General features: G+C 39.3%; 1 long non-coding RNA gene across 1 annotated transcript; it reads right to left on the bottom strand.

Annotated features, from left to right (window-relative positions):
* Positions 1–1289: 1289 nt before the first annotated feature.
* LOC311296509 lies at positions 1290–4598 on the bottom strand. Its single transcript, XR_014628608.1, has 2 exons — positions 4348–4598; positions 1290–3889 (listed from the first exon to the last, which is right to left on the bottom strand). It is a non-coding gene; the product is annotated as an uncharacterized lncRNA (long non-coding RNA).
* Positions 4599–16789: the final 12191 nt, after the last annotated feature.

The following is a 16789-nucleotide window of genomic DNA, read 5'->3' as shown; positions in this document are numbered from 1 at the left end:
GAAATGCAGCCCTGAAGTTTCCTGATAAACAGGGTGTTTCAGTGTAAACTGAATTCCTGGAAGACATTGACCAGCCGTGGGTAAATTCCAGCTTTTTCCTGTTTCCCCTTTGGGTTGGGAGCTCAGCACACCTGATCAAAATGATCTGAGTTTTAATTTGAAATGAAAACACTCTTTCCTTTGTCTTTATTTATAACAAACCATTTATTTGCATTTTATTAGGCATTATAATCATATAATATTGAACTTGTAGAGTCCCATTAATATAGCCTAGTTGGTAAACATACACTTTAAAAAGTTTGCCAACTCAAACAAGTTAAAAGCCTAAATTATACAGCAAACTTTTTAATAGTAAATAAGGATGCTGTCAGATGTTTCTCTTTAGATGACCCAGCAGGCCTGTAAACAGCAGCACCATGGAATATCAACATTTCAAATTTAAGGTATTTTTAGTAGCTAGTGTCGAAATTCAGTAACTCCACCTACGAATCGTTGAGTTCATGTGTCCACCCACCGATCATCGTCATATGAGGTGAGCCCTCGTTTGCTGCCAGCCAAATATCACCAGATCAACTTCCATTACGTGAGAAAGAGAAACAAAATGCATGACTATTAGCTTGAATGTAGAGAGTATCCAACAAGTAATGTAGAAGTAACTGTCCAGTAGGGGTCGCCAATTGACCAACAATATGACAAAACAAACTCACCAAGTAGTTTCTTCTTTTACATGAGACACATGAAGATTATTTGTCACAAGATTTGACAGCAGGCAGTGAAACTTGCTGACTGTGAGTTGTATTTTCTACATTGTGCTATGAGTATCATTCAATAAAAGCACCTAAATGCATTATTAACATGGTAAGAAGCCTATAAACAATTTATGAAATTAATCATGATTAATAATTGTAATCTTTTGCCAGCTCCAAAGTTGTAACTTCTGTTTTACAGGCTTAACGAAGCAAATACTGAATATTTTAGGTTTATGGGAATCACTGATCAAACATAATGGCCTGGTTTCACAGACAGGGTTTAGATTAAGCCAGGATTAGGCTTTAGTTCAATTAGGACATTTAAGTAGGTTTGCTGATGAGCATCTCGAGACAAAACAATGGCACTGACAAATTTTGAGATATATCAGTGCAAGATGCTTTTAGCTAAATAAGCTCAAACATGCATTTTAGTCTGGGACTAGTTTAAGTCTTTTCTGTGAAACCGGGGGGATTCTGTTAAAATGTAAAAGGCAAAACAGCTTTGTATTATTCAATAGACCACAAATAAAGAGAAAGGGATTGTGGGTGCTGGCGTCTTTATTCCATGTGAAACACCCATCATATACAAATTACCACACCATTCCTTAGCAAATGCACTTAAATCGTTCAATCATTACTATAAATTTATTACATCCCTGATGTAAAAAACTGTTTTACATCATTAACACATAATTATCAACAATTCACACCAGCCCAACGGCAAAACCAGCAATCAATTAACAGTCCATTTTACAATTCAAAAAATACAATTTCTTTTTTTTTTTAAGCATTTTTTTCTTTTCTTTCTCATAAGCCGCAGTGCTGTAAAAACAAGGTAAAATGGCACAGTTGCTTCAGCAAATAAGTTATGGCATTGACGATATCAGTTGGGTAAGGAAGTGCGTTAATTTCTAATGCAATGGAGCATAATATAATTTTTGCAAAAACGATTGCCACAACAAGATAATTTTGTAATGGATTTTTACTAGTTAATCTATGCATATTGAATTTTAAAACAAAAGATAGTAGATCATTCTTAATATAGAATCATATAAAAAAGAAAAGACCTGTAATGCTACAGTTCAATATTGGTCTTTTTTGGAGGAGGAGGCAGACAGTGCTCGTCTATGGGAGTGTTTCCTTCCCCTTTACAAGCATAACACTCATTCGCACTCTCACAGCGGAAGAGAGGAACATGAGCCACAATCTGCTTAAACGCAGTCTGAAGATCTTTTTTAATGTCAAACTTCCAGAAATTCTTGAAGACAAAAGCTTTAATTCCATCATGTTCTTTCCATTTCTTCAGAGCATTTATAATATTGTGACTGCTTGACGGATTCAGACATGTGTCAACACGGAGATTCAAAGGTGTAGAAAACAGAGCAGCCGTCTTTTCTTTTATTCAAAAGTTTGCTCATAGGCGAGTTGTCAGCAGGATTCAGCAGGAGAGACTCTGAATGCATGTTGTATTTTTTCTGTTTTTTAGTTCCTGCAGCGATGAGCTCTGAACCCTGGTAAAGTGCGTTTGTTTCATCAGTAATAGCATTTTTCACATTCACAGCATTCTCCTGAGTCAGGAAGGTGTTCAGATTGAAGTTCTGTTGACACTGATCCTTCGGCACATTGATGGCGGTGGCGTACTGACGGGGATGTCCATCTGTAATCGACTCTCTTATAGCTGTTCACATTGTTTTTACAGTGATTAATTATTATTATAATGTTGTTGTTTTTTATCACTCAAATGTCAGTTGTGTTCTCAAATTTCAAAGCCCGTTCTCATCCCAAGGCGTTATATACTGACGCTTTTGACATTTCGTCTACATCCAACGCACATGGCACCCTTTATCGTCAATATGAGACGCAGATAGAGGTATAACCCTAACCCTACCCCAGACCTAAACCATACCCATAACCGAACAAAGCTATCTGCGTCTCATATTGACGCTAAAGGGTGCCATGTGCGTTGGATGTAGACGAAATGTCAAAAGCGTCAGTATATGACGCCCTAGGATGAGAATGCATTGCGTATACTCAACCGCAGATGAAAACTTGCGTAGGTTATCACTTAAATTTTCACACTGCTCAAAATTTACCCAGGGTTAACAATTAATTCATGGATATCCATACGTTACATTTCTAGACCCTGGGTTAACGTTCTTATTTGCATATTTGTAAATTAAGTGTCATTGATTAAACGAACACAGCAAACAACCTGTTTACATGAGGCTCTAGCATTGTGCATCCTTAATAGGGCCGTCAAACAGGGGGTAATAGTAGAACTGAGTAACAGGGGCCCTCGGCGAAGGGGGGGCCCACAAAGATATATTGATATATAACGTGGTGTTGTGAGAGCCCACCCTTTGGTTCTGTGACCGGGGCCCAGCATTTGGTGCTGCTACGCCCCGAGCCGACTGCTGTCAAGTTTTTCCTGAATGGTCTTTTCAGACTATAAAGATAGGAACTGAACGCTATTCTTCACTCCAAAAGATGCGTTTTCCGTCGCCATTTGACATTTTCCACTCAAACATACTGTCTGTAGCCGGTGAAGTGGTTACCAGAGGTTCTAATTAGAGGGTTTTTAGGCAGGCACCTGAAAAGAGGCCTCGAGATGGGGTCCGGTCTTATGCATTGAAGAGTGCTGTCTGATTCCTTGGCTGTTTTTGCACAGACATGATCTGGGTGAGCAGGTATAAGTGAATGAGTGTTTCAAGGCTTTTTCACATTACATAGCTTTGTTTCACTAAATCAGGGTATCTAGACACAAACATTGTGTATATGGCCGATATGGCCCAAAAAAATGTTATTTAAATTGATTTATCTTTTTACATAGGTTTATTCCTTTTGTATTTATAATTTTTTGTTGAGTACATGACATTTTTTATGTCACCTTTGCTTTAAGGAAGAGTCTTTATGTTACACATACAATTCGAGCGCTGCGTCCGAAATCACATTCTGTTTGAGTAGGTAGGCCTATACTGTATCTGTGTCATAGCGGATGGGCACACACTGTGTCTTTTGGAGTGAAGAAGATAAGAATAATAATTTATTACAGTTATTATTAGGACACTATTATTATTAAATTAATATTATTTAATTTGCCCCACCTTAGTTTCATAGCGCATCACCTCATAACCGACACGCTGCGTGGATAATAAAAGATTAGATTAGCTTATGCCTCGTTGAGGTCTATTATACAATGAATTATATAACTACAGTTATATAATAACAGTAATAGGTCTGAACACTGCAATAATTAGCCATCAACGAAAATTAAAAGCAGCTTTATTTTAAACACAGACTTTCAAAATCAACTTTTTAAACACAAAATACTTTTCATCTAATTTTTTCACTACGTATATGAGCCCATTCACTTAGTAATAAATAAACAAGTAATTCAATAAGAAAATAAACAAGTAAATATGTTTTTTTAAGTAAAAAATGCTGCCCTCCCCCGAAGATAATATTGTGTATGCCATCATCTACTGTGGTTAAAAGCGCATTTGACGATAACTCTGGGTTAAGCACAGTGTGAAAAGCCTCAAGCTTTTATTCAAGCTATGAGCTTTTAATTTTTCATAGACACTGGAGACAGACTTACTTCTGCTCAAAGAAGTTAATAATACGGGCGAGAGTCTTGATGTCCACAGTGTTATCTTCAACACTTTCTGTCCTGTCGAGAAGCAGGAAGAGCAGCAGGAGTCCAGTCAGAAACACAGTGAACTTCTGAAATCACAAAACACACACATAAAAACAAAATACAATTATAAATACAATGTGCATAGTTCAAAAATGAACCATTCAAAGTGACAAAAACCTACTACTCCCACTAACACTTGTGTGTTATGAGCCTTAAATGTGACTGACCATGTTGTTTGTGATAAGGAGTGATAAGAGGGAAAGAGGAAGTGGGTGGGATTTATTCTGAGTGTAGTCCAGCCCTCTTCTTTAGAAGACTAGAGAATTACTAAGAAAACTGTCATAATCACTGACTTTCAATCTTGAATAATGCCATTGGCATTTTTTGTCCATAAGGCTCTTAATATAGAATGGTGCCTTACTCCATAAGGTAAGACGTTTCTTGTCACCAGGTTTGCAGACATCTCAGGAGGGATTTTGGTCCACATACTCTCTAAACCCTTAAGGTTTCTTGGCTGTCTACATTACTATGATTCTAAATAGGTGCCCTGTAAATATATTGCCAACTTTACTGAACTCCTTGATAAGCGCTGACTGCATTTCTTTATATTTGAGTCCAAGTTCAAACACCATGAAACGCTTGTTATGGAAACATGAAGTGTCTGTCCGATCAAGTTTACAACCGTTTTTGCATGGGAACGCAAACATTTTTGCGAGGGAATGCAAAGTTTCTCTGGGAAATGCAAAAGTTTTGTGAGGGAACGCAAAAGATTTAAAAAAAATATTCTCCCATCCCAATTTTTTTCCACCACCACATCCCGTTAGCGGCTCCGTAGATCACTGGATTTACATAAATAATTTCACTTTTAAGGAGTGTTTTATCAACATTGCCTATTAAATCAACTCAACAGATTAATTGATATTTGAAATATTGCTCAGTGAGTCATTTAACCATGTATTACTGTCTATTTGGAAGGCTTTTCAAACACATTTTTATTATAATTGTTTATTATTTTACAATTATTATAATTTTAAATTTTTTAATGATTTATTTAATTTGAGCTTTTCTGTGGAAACCCCCTGTAGTTCCTTCATGAGAAACCCTGACGTAATGCAATGTTTAACGCACTTCATGTTGTTCATAACTAAGAATGGAATATCTTTTTTTTTTTTTTTATATATCAATATGGCTACAATATTATCATATTTAATTCAATGTGATAAACAAGTTTGGTCAAAAGTAATCTAATTGTAATCAAAAAGTAGTCAGATTATATTACCTAAAAAGTGTAATGTAATGGATTATGTTAATATAACTACAATGGACTACTTGCACAACTACTTCCGCGTTCTAGTAGTACATATCGGGAGTTTCCGGTTAGAGTGTTCAGCGCACCTTCATACAGTACATGAGAATGCAGATTATCACTGTTTTATGGCTGCCAATTGATTAAAACAATGAATTATGATTGTCCTGGTTGCGTATGCAACCCACCGTTCTCCCTGAAGGAGGGAACGGAGGACGTAGTCGACGTCGACTGAATGGGATATCGCTAGGGAGCCAATTGTCTTTGAGTATCTTTAGAATGAGCCAATGCACATTGGCGTATGAGATCTGCATCTCACACTCTGCCCCGCAGCGCAGGTATAAATTCGGAAGTAGATGCACGCACCACTTGCTTTTCGCTGAGGAGCCGAGCAGAGCCCGGAGTCAGTGGTGGTCCAGCAATAGTGGCGAAGGGACTACGTCCTCCGTTCCCTCCTTCAGGGAACGATCATAATTCATTGTTTTAATCAATTGGCATGTCGACTGAATGGGATCCCCCATTGAAAACGCCACTAGAGCTGCCACCATCCCCCCGCGATTTAAGGCGGAGAAGGGACAGGGCTTTAGGCCAGGGAAGTCACTGCTGTTCCTACAGGACCAATGGGAAAGCATTCCCTGTACATGGAAGGAAGGGACGCTGCAGAAGCCACATCTTGCTCACAGGGAGGTAACGTGGAGAATACACATATGGACTGGGTGAATTGATGGCAGTACTACATATGGAATGTCACTGGGGAGGCTCCAGCCTATAACCGGGGGGAGCTACTCACCAGACAGTGATGGCAGAAAGCTCTGCCATGGGAAGACACGGGCTCGCCGTTGGGAGCCGTATCGTGGAAGAATACACATATGGGATCACCGTGGGAATCGCAACATATGGACCCTCACCCAGCCTAGCACAAGTTCCACCAGTGCATACGAGTGGTAGGTCTGGCTTCGGACGCTCTGCCGCATCCGTCGCCGGAGGGTGTGGAGGAACTCAACAGGGTTCGGGTTAAGAGGGAACTCTACTGGAGCAAGAATTGCGCATGTATCCAGTCCATCGGAGGGGAATGGCGCAGCAAGCCGAAACTTCGAACCGGGCTCAAGTGAAACTGGCTTCATGAGAAGGGAGCCCACGAGAAGCAGCGGTTGGACTATAGGTGTCGCCCAGCCCCCAAGTCTAGAATATCTGTCAGCGAAGCACTCTGTGTCAACGCCTAGGCGGGAGCACACACTCACTTCAGAGGAGCTCACCACCTAAGTGGACACGTGCATCTCAGGATTTTCACCAAGATGGAGGCAGCCACCATTCAGTGGGCCAACCTCGCTTGGAAACAGCCTTCCCTTTCTGCTTATTTCATTAACAGACAAGAGCTGGTCTGAGGTCCTAAGGCTTGCGTTCTGTGCACGTATAACTGCAATGAAGCAGACGGACAGAGAAAGCCAGGGCTGGGTCTGCCTCCTCCGGGGCAGCACTTGCAGGCTCACCACCTGGTCCCACCTTTAGGGAGAGGTAGGAACCTTGGGCACATATCCAGGCCGGGGTCTCAGGTAATGAGAGTTAGCCGGCCCGAATTCCAGGCACAACTCGTTAAACGAAAGCGAGCAAGTCCCTACCCTCTAGTAGAGATCACGCAAGCAGGAGAACTGTTTCTTTAAAAACAGAATTTTTAACTCACTGCCTGCAGTGGCTCAGGGGCGGTCTCTGCAGTGCAGTAGCACCAGAGATAGGCCCAAGAGGATAAAGAGGGACGCAAGGCTTTTCTTGCTCCCTCAGGAACATAACTATCAAGACGTGCTTCCCATGATACTGCATCATGATGTGCGTCAAAGAAAAAATAGAGGCAACATCATTTTGAGGGTGGAGGACACAGCCCTCACTCCAACCCATCTTGCAGGAAAGAGAGCACTGAAATGACCAAACGCCTTCAGGATCTCCCCACGGAGAGAAGACTCACTCAACAAATAGGTTCCACTTCTATTTGGCGTAAGCAACACTTCCTCTTAGGGGTGCTCTTGCAGAAGTGATGGTGACTACCACATAATCCTGCGGTAGCCACCTGAACCTCCGCGTCCATTTTTAGGACCGGCCTGGAATCTCTCCAGGTGTCTGAACACGGGTGCCATCATGCCCCGTCCCTGAGACTGTATTCAGGGGAAAGTCAGGAAGGGCTGTCGAGGGGAACTAGATCTGGTTGGGCCAATAAGGGGCAACTATGAAGACCTGCTCCCCTCCTGACCTAGCACAGTACGTGCAAGACAGAAGCACTGCTCAACACTAGGTGTGATGAAATTCACTGAGCTTCAGGAGCATCTCTGCTCAACACCTGAGTGTGAGGAAAATCACAGAACTTGAGTGGGCGCTAAGCAACAATGAATCGCACAGCCGTTTTTTTCTGGGTAACGCATTTCTGCAGGGCCCCGGGGCCAGCTGAGAGCCTGTGTCTGTCCAAGGGTTGTCCACTCGGACAGAAATAACACAATTGGCAGAGGAACGAATCCGAAGAGGCAAACAGATGTAACTGTGTGGCCTCATGTGGTCGCTGCCCAGCTGGACCGCCTGGGGATGGAGTCTCCACTCTCCCTGGCCATAGGCTGTCGTGAGGCTCGTCGGCGGCACGATTGAGCAGGCCGGAAGAAATAGTGGAATAAAGCGACCTCAGATGCTTGCAATTGTATGACATGACATGACTTGACATGCAAGGGTCACGGTCACGATGCTGTCTTTTCAGACCAGTACCAGCTCGCTGAGCAGCGGTGGCTCAAAGCGAGGTGAACCACAACTACTCGATGCAATGAATGCCAATGCAGTCGGAGGTCGCCCAGGCCTCCGTTAAAGCATGCCCTTTGTACATGGCCCCTCAGTCGGTGTTAGGACCTCGGTCTAGGAGCAGTTGGCTTGGAGAAACGAAAGGTCTGATCACGGGCTGAGGTTTTGGCGGCAGGCCGGGGTGATCTATTGTCACACAGGGCGTGCCGCTCTGCCACGGTCACCTCGGGACTCCACCATCCTATTAAAGCTACAAAAGTTATTCAGCCAAGAGCAGTGAGTGATTTTCTTTTTTTCTTTTGTCCGTGACCCCAGTTATTGCAAGCCAGTGCGATATGCATATATGGGCAATGAGAATATGGGCAATGTTGTGTTTCTATACCGCTGTAACATCTGAGTCCTTCTACAACATTCCCATAACCTATTACAATCAGAGATTGTCCTTACGTGCCAGTTAAAGATGCTATAAATGGTCTCAGGGTCCTCAACGGTGTCCGATCCAGTTCAGTCCTGGGTCCGTTTCACTGGGCTTTTGCTTAGTAGTAATATCTAAACTACAACAAAGTAAAGATACCTCTAGGGAAAAATCACTCTGAGACTTATTTTACAAGTTTTTCGAATCACCAAAAATTGGTTTCGTTTTACTTAAAAAAGGTTTCAGAATAATACAAAGACAATAAATTTAAAAAGGAAAAAAGAACAGAAATGCGTATAGGTCTTCACCTCGAAATGCAGCCCCAAGCAACGGGAAACAAAACCTTTTATATGGTATGATTGGGGCCGTCTTAAGCATTTAGGGCTGTCCCTTACAATGAAGCAATTCTTTAAAAGGTAAAATAACTGCCTGGAATATTCCACAGTTTTAAGGCTATTATGCAATACACACATGTGTATATCTCATACGTGCCACCTATGCTAAAATGCTTAATATACATTTTGACTGTTTCTTCTCCTGCAGGTGTTAAAACAACAGCCTGCTTCTCGCCTCATCACTAACTGTGAGGAGGCCTCTTTCTTTCTTCTTAAATCATGTTAAAAGGTCAACTAAGCAGGCATGTCCTTAACACCTGTTGTTCCACTGAGCCTATCCAGAGAGATCAAAGGAAACCACAAACACTGTTGTTGCAAAGCAAGCTTGCAACATGCTTCTAGCGCTGCAAGCTTCTTTTGCAAGCAATGACATTTAAACTATAAAAAATCATCACAGAGCAAGTTCGTATCAAGTGATTCGAGCCTCTCCCGTAAACAGGATATTCCACAATTAGGACATTTAAACTGATTCTCTAACATAACTCCCCTAACAATAGTAAGTCATCTTTTATGCAATCTCTCCATCTGCCTGAGAATCCTTATCATTTGTTTGCTTTGATAGGTCAGCTCGTTCTGTGGGAGTTGGGTCCTTCTTCTTCCTCTTCTCCGTTTTCTTAGCTTTATGAAGTTCTCTGGCGTGGTCTTTCTGGAGTCGTGCAACTAAAAGATCGTCCATAGATATTTCAGTTTTGTCAGTTACCTTTGAGACATGTAAATTATTTAGAAGAGGTTCCAATTTGAGGGATTTAGCAGAAGATTTCATATTAAAATCCAGTAACATAACAGCAACCAAACAAACAGTTGATGAAAGCCCCATTAAAAAAAAAAAAAAAAAAGCAAAAAAAAAAAAGAAATATATATATATATATATATATATATATATACTATGAATATCAATGGGGCCCATCAACTGTTTGGTCACTGGCATTCTTCAAAATAACCTTTTGTGTTCAGCAGAAGAAAAAAAATTTGTGAGGGTGACTAAATAATGCCAGACTTTTCATTTTTGTGTGAACTATCCCTTTAAATAGTTTTGCGGTTTCAACAATTAAAATGTTTAAATCCATTTTAATCTATTCTTTAAAACAATTATTGTTTTTGAATAACTTTGTTTCTATTTTGGCTCTCCATTTTTTTTACATTTGTGTTTTCTTTTTAGATGATTGATTATGCTAAAAAGGGAGAAACTGATGAAAAGTAATTGAAAATGGCTGATTTCTGGCTAACGGTAAGTTTTCAGTGCTTAAAAAGTTCTAACAATGTTCTAACAGTGTTTCTGAGTAATGGACATCTACATTGATTTCTATTTTTCTTCATTCAGGAAAAAGATTTGATCCCCAAACTTTTTAAAGTTCTGGTGGTAAGATTTGAGAATCAGACAGGTGGATAATACGTGCATGGCCCGCATTCCTAACAGAGAGAATCTGGACCACGCAGCCATGGCTGTCCTGGAGTACAGAGGCCACCCTTTCCTCCCCTGTTCCCCATGAAACGTGTCTGTGAACTGAGCTTGGTAAACCAACTTCTGAAAGGATACCAAGAAGAAAAATCTCAAATGGTCACTAAGAAAAAGGACTTCTAATCTTGCACTGTATATGTACATTATATTTCATGTCATAAACCAGTATACATTTAATTAAAATATCAGTTTTTGTTCTCAATATTGTGTGTGTATGGTTGATGATCTAACATGCCCATGACTTTTTTTGAATCTGTATTTTAAAATCAAAATGGATCTGTGTAAGATGATCGTGTCTGGGTCCTGTAACTGGTCACAAACAGATGTTTATTTTATTTTATTTTTTTGCCATTTTTAATTAGCATTTTGTCTTCAACTAATTAATTCCAGATTAACCTGTGGTGTGACAAGTGAATGAAATTATACATAGATATTAGAAAAATATTATTTTGAATGAATCTGTTCATTCTAAAGTAGTTATCTTTGTTTGGGAGCAACCCCCTGCTTTTATTTTCTTGCATCCCAATATGGGTTAACACGCTCGGATATAAAAATTAGTCAAATTTTGATGATAAATATTGTAAAATCTAGAATTCACTTCGATGAATGAAGGGATGTGAGACTACATGGTTTTAAACTGATTTTCAAGCCCCAGCCTTTAGAGAAGTAAGTTTACAATTAGCTACCTTCATTACAAATATAACTGAAAAAAGAAACAAACAAGCCATAGTAAAACAGACCATTTTAATTTGGCAAAAAGAATAATGCACTGCCAAGTCATTTGACACTATTAAAATGCATTCAGTATGAACAGTGCAACAGAAATGTGCTTAACTGAATCTTTCTGTGCTCCCGAATGTGATGTGCTATTATCTACGGAAGAGGATTAGGGCCAAGCAATAATAAAAAAATAAAACCATCTCGAGATTAAACTCATTATAATGCGAGATTAAACTCGTTAAATTTCGAGAAAAAAAGTCGAAATACAATCTTGAGAATAAACTCATTAAATATCGAGAATAAAGTCGTCGTGTTTCGAGAAAAAACTTGTTAAATTTCGAGAAAAAAACCTCGAAATACAATCTTGAGAATAAACTCATTAAATTTCGAGAATAAAGTCGTGTTTAGATAAAAAAACTCATTAAATTTAGAGAAAAAAAATCGTAATAATCGTGAGAATAAACTCATTAAATTTCGAGAATAAAGTCGAAATGAAATGTAGAGAATAACGCATTCGATCAGTGTTCATTGCCTACTGATATCAACCTCATCGAGGTTTCTGGTTTCCCAGGATACCATAAGACACATTATTAATCGTTGTTGGTTGTGTACGCCTCCATCCACAGAATGTAACGACTGTAACCATTTATACAGCCATTAATGGCAATGCCTTACGGTTTTAATTTATCATAGCTGTACATATGCCAGAGTGTATATGCCATCTTCTCAAGCATCTCCTTCGTCGAAATTCCACACCTTGAGGATCAACAAGTTTAATAATGCGTCTTATGGTATCCTGGAAAACCACGAAACCTCGATGAATTTCATGTTGGACAAAGGCGAGTACATCGCGCAAATTGGACTGATTTTTTCTTCTAAAAAGACCTAGACCTAAGAATGTTATATTCGTTGTTACTGAAAGAAAGTCTAAAATATAGCTTGACTAACGTTAAGTGATCCAACTCTGCCATGTCCTCTATCAGTAGGCTATGAACACTGATTGAAAGCGTTATTCTCTACATTTCATTTAGACTTTTTTTCGAAATTTTTATTATTTCTTCCCCAAGCTCATAAAATAAATTTGAGTCGCACATAAATTGACAGGGTCGGTCAGAAACCGGAACCAAACAAAAAAATGTGTATGCCTAAGAAACAAGGGGAACAGAATCCGTTCCCCCACTCCCATTATGAGAGGTGTTGATGTAGTGGTTTAAAAAAAGGCTGATTCAGTTTTTTGTGTGGATGGAGCTTAACTGCCATCAGTTTAAATTGGGAGTTTTTGCCTTTTATTATGATAGGACAGTATGGGATCAAGAAAAAATCCAAGAGTCAGGACTTCAACTCGAGTAGTCCAAAGCCCAAAAGTGCTAAATGTCAGGGCACAGACCTCTTGGACAATTAATCAAAAGCAGTTTGATGAATATTTGGACCTCACTGCTAAGAAATATGGGGGGAACAGAATCCGACGGCAAACAAACCAGCTGTCGGAATCCGTTCCCCCACTCCCATTATGAGAGGTGTTGATGTAGTGGTTTAAAAAAAGGCTGATTAAATTTTTTGTGTGGAGGAAGCATAACTGCCATCAGTTTAAAAAATAATTTTTGAAAGTTTTTGCCTTTTATTATGATAGGACAGAATGGGATCAAGAAAAAGTCCACAAGTCGGGACTTGAACTCGGGTCGTCCAAAGCCCAAAAGTGCTAAATGTGAAGGCACAGACCACTTGGCTATCTGGGACAATTAATCAATAACAGTTTGATGAATATTTGAACCTCACTGCTAAGAAACATGGGGGGAACAGAATCTGACGGCAAACAAACCAGCTGCAACTTTACCAAGATGCTCTTGCCAAGACGTGATATAAGTTGTTCGATATGTCCTGCCCTGGCTTCCTGTTTCAGTGAAAATTACATCAACACATTGAATAATGCTGTGTTTCAAGGCACTTCAGTGGGCTTTTAAATGTGCATAAAATCAACAACAAACAAATAACAAACAAAACATTTAAAGACTTAAATTTAAATTTAAAAATTGCATTGTAATTAGCCTATGCTATCGGTATCGGTGCATCCCTAGCTTTTATGAAATCCAACATGGGCGAAGGTATAATGCATGTATGTCTTTTCAGCATTCTGCTACTAATCTGACTCCAATGATTATCAAATTTAGATTGTGTTTTTAATTAGAAACTAATCATACACATTGGTTATTGATTAGTTTCGATATTTGATTATTCTGGTTATCCCATACTTTCAATTATCCATTCATTCGGGACCCAAATGCTGCAAAGTCACAGACCCCGGGTTATGTGGATCTCACGGACACAAACACGTCAGTTTTGATCTTGGTCAGAGGGTGTAGAGTTAGCTAATACCTCTTTAGTCGGTTGCCTACTGCTCACTCGTACAAAAATGAGTAGTTTATTTAGCTACTTCCATACAACTTGCCAAGTCAGCGATGGACAGAAATCAAAAGGTCTTCAGATGATGAACATGAAAGGGAAATAAACAATAGATTCGGACGTACGTATACTTATAGTGCATTCGAATATGCCTACTTACCTACTATATAGTAGGAGAAAACAGTACGTGAAAGGAGCAGTATGTTCGAAACATCAGTATTCACAAAAGAGAAGGCGAGAAGTTCCCGGATGGCTTACTACTTCCGGCCAGATTTTTGAGTGCTCATCCCATAGACAGTATTGCTGCGTCCCAGTTTGCCTACTTATACTACGCCCTAAAAGTATGTACTCTTTTTGTGAAGAAAAAGTGTAGCGTGTAGCAAAAGAGTAGGCAAGCTTTGGGACATACTACTTCGTCATCTTAACAGACAGATCTGTCGTGTGCGTCCTGTCACCGTAAACTGCCCTGTCAATCATCTTGTCACAGTTAAAATCCTCCATTCAATCTAATTTAATTTCTTACCATTTCAGAGAGAAATGTAGTTGCACGTTGATCTGCCAGTCGTGGATCTTTCATGCGGAGACTCTCATCATTTGCAATTTGAATATAATGATGCATTTAAAAGTTAATGGCTAAACGTATCTTTACAAAAGTTCACAATGCTGCTGCAGATGAAATATAATGTGGACAGCATTGAATAAATCAATTTTCGTCAGGTTAGATACTGATAATTAATCACTCAAGCCCCTTTATCTAAAACTCTCTACATAACCGCCGGACTCGCGCATCCTCCATGTCTGTAGTTTTTTAACACTTTTCACTCGTGTTTGTAGTTCTAACCGAATCCTTGTCCAACGCGCGATGGGTTGTGGGCAATATTAGCCGTTAGAGTGGGCATCGATCTGCACTTCGGATTCTGACCGGAGATAGTAGACCATCCGGGTATCATTGGAACACTCATTTCAACATACTACGATTTGGGACGTACTAATTCTATTTTCGAATACTATGGCTGCGTCCGAAACCGCATACTTCCCTACTATTTAGTATGGGAAAAAGAGTAGGCGAGCGAAAAAGTATGTACGAATCCAAAAGAGTAGGCGAGAATTACCTGGGTGACGTACTAATTATCGCGAGATTCGTGCGTTCGAATATGCCTACTTTCCTACTATATTTTTTTTATTTTTATTTTAATTTATTTGATTGGGACAGTGCATTTTAATGAACATAACATGGAGTACATGCATGTAAAAATGCCGGATTATAGCCAAGGGCTAATTTCCACCCGTAGTCCCACGGGCTAGGATCACACAGCTCATAAAATTTTGCAAAATAAGATTTACATGTACAGTCAATTCATAAATTTGCTAAATCCTATATACAATATTCACACAAGACTACATTCAACTTCACAAACACTCATCCATATACACATTACAACGTAAAACAATTTAAAAAAGGATAAAACATACATACTAATGTGTGCAGCTTTGATTTGCCCATAGCCATTTTTTCAGCTGGACTTTAAACGAGCTATATGTAGTACATTCTCTTAGTGTTAGAGGAAGACTATTCCACAGGTTCCCACCCTGGACAGACAGGACCGTCTGACCGAAGGTAGTACGCCTGTGAGGTATTATCAAGTCTCCTCTAGTAGAGGCTCGTGTGGTCCTCAGAGAATTTTCTTTGGATTTAATAAAGTCCTTCAGAGGTGGCGGAGCGAGGGAGTGAAGGACCTTATATATCAGACAAGCCATTTTCAAGTAAGTAAATGTGCCTTCTTCAGGAAAGAATTAAAGAAGGTGTAAAGGGTTGTGTGTTTGCAATTGTCCGTGAATTATTCTGAAATGAAACCACTGTACAATTATTGAGCAAATATTTATTTTTCATCATGCAGTAAGCCTATATATATATATATATATATATATATACACACATACATATATACACATATATTATTACAAGACAGTTGCCATCTAAATACAGCATAAGCACATTGACTTTCAGGAAGTCTACTAAACAATTTTCCCTCCTCAGCTTTTTCTTTTTTTTTTACACTACAGTAGTTAAAACTTCAGCTATCAGAAACTGCCAGAACCTAAATGAGCTGCATTTCATATTTAGTACAGTAACTAATTAAATGTTTGAGAACTTGTTCATTATACTTGTTCATTGATGGGGACATCAGATTCGTTCCCTGATAAGCTTGTTCATCACTGGTGTTGGCATTGCTTTGTTATATAGGAATAACAGCTTTATTCACAAAGCGATAGAGGGGAACATATTTCACAATCTCTGTAAAGTTTTGTGCAAGACTAGAGCATTTATGGTCATTTTCATCAACCCCATAGACTTTCTTGAAGACAAAGGCTTTAATTCCACTGTGATTTTTCAAGGTTTTAAGGGCTGGTATAATGTTACAACTGCCTGACATATTTTGACAGGGAGAATAGACGGTGTAGATGACAACGCAGCTGTCATTTCCATGTTCAAAGAGTTTTGTAAATGGTGTGTTTTCTTGGAGCAGGCGGTTTACTTTTGCTATTTTGTGATATTTTTTCATTTAAAAGTCCTGCAGCCTTGAGGTCATTGTCAACATTGTAAAATTTATTTTCAGTTTTATAAATGGCATTTTTCACAGTTTCTGCCTTCTCCTGCAAGTTCGAAGGATCAAAGTCCCCTCGACATTGATTCCTCGGTACATTGATGGCTACAGCAAACGGCGCGGGGTCTTCAGTTTTTTCCGTATAGCTGTAAAACATCAAATGAAGCCATTTAACAAGAGTTTCATGATGTCCGGCAGCCTAAACACGGTTTACTAATGATATTTAATTCATTAACTTCCTCTTTGTTCTACATCATAAAATAAAATTATATTTTTAAACCTTTATTTTACTCACTTCTGATCGAAGACGTCAATTATGTGGGCAAGAGT

This window comes from Rutilus rutilus, assembly GCF_951802725.1.
Source record: "Rutilus rutilus genome assembly, chromosome: 9".
Lineage (NCBI taxonomy): Eukaryota > Metazoa > Chordata > Actinopteri > Cypriniformes > Leuciscidae > Rutilus > Rutilus rutilus.
This window is presented reverse-complemented; position numbering and strand designations above follow the sequence as displayed.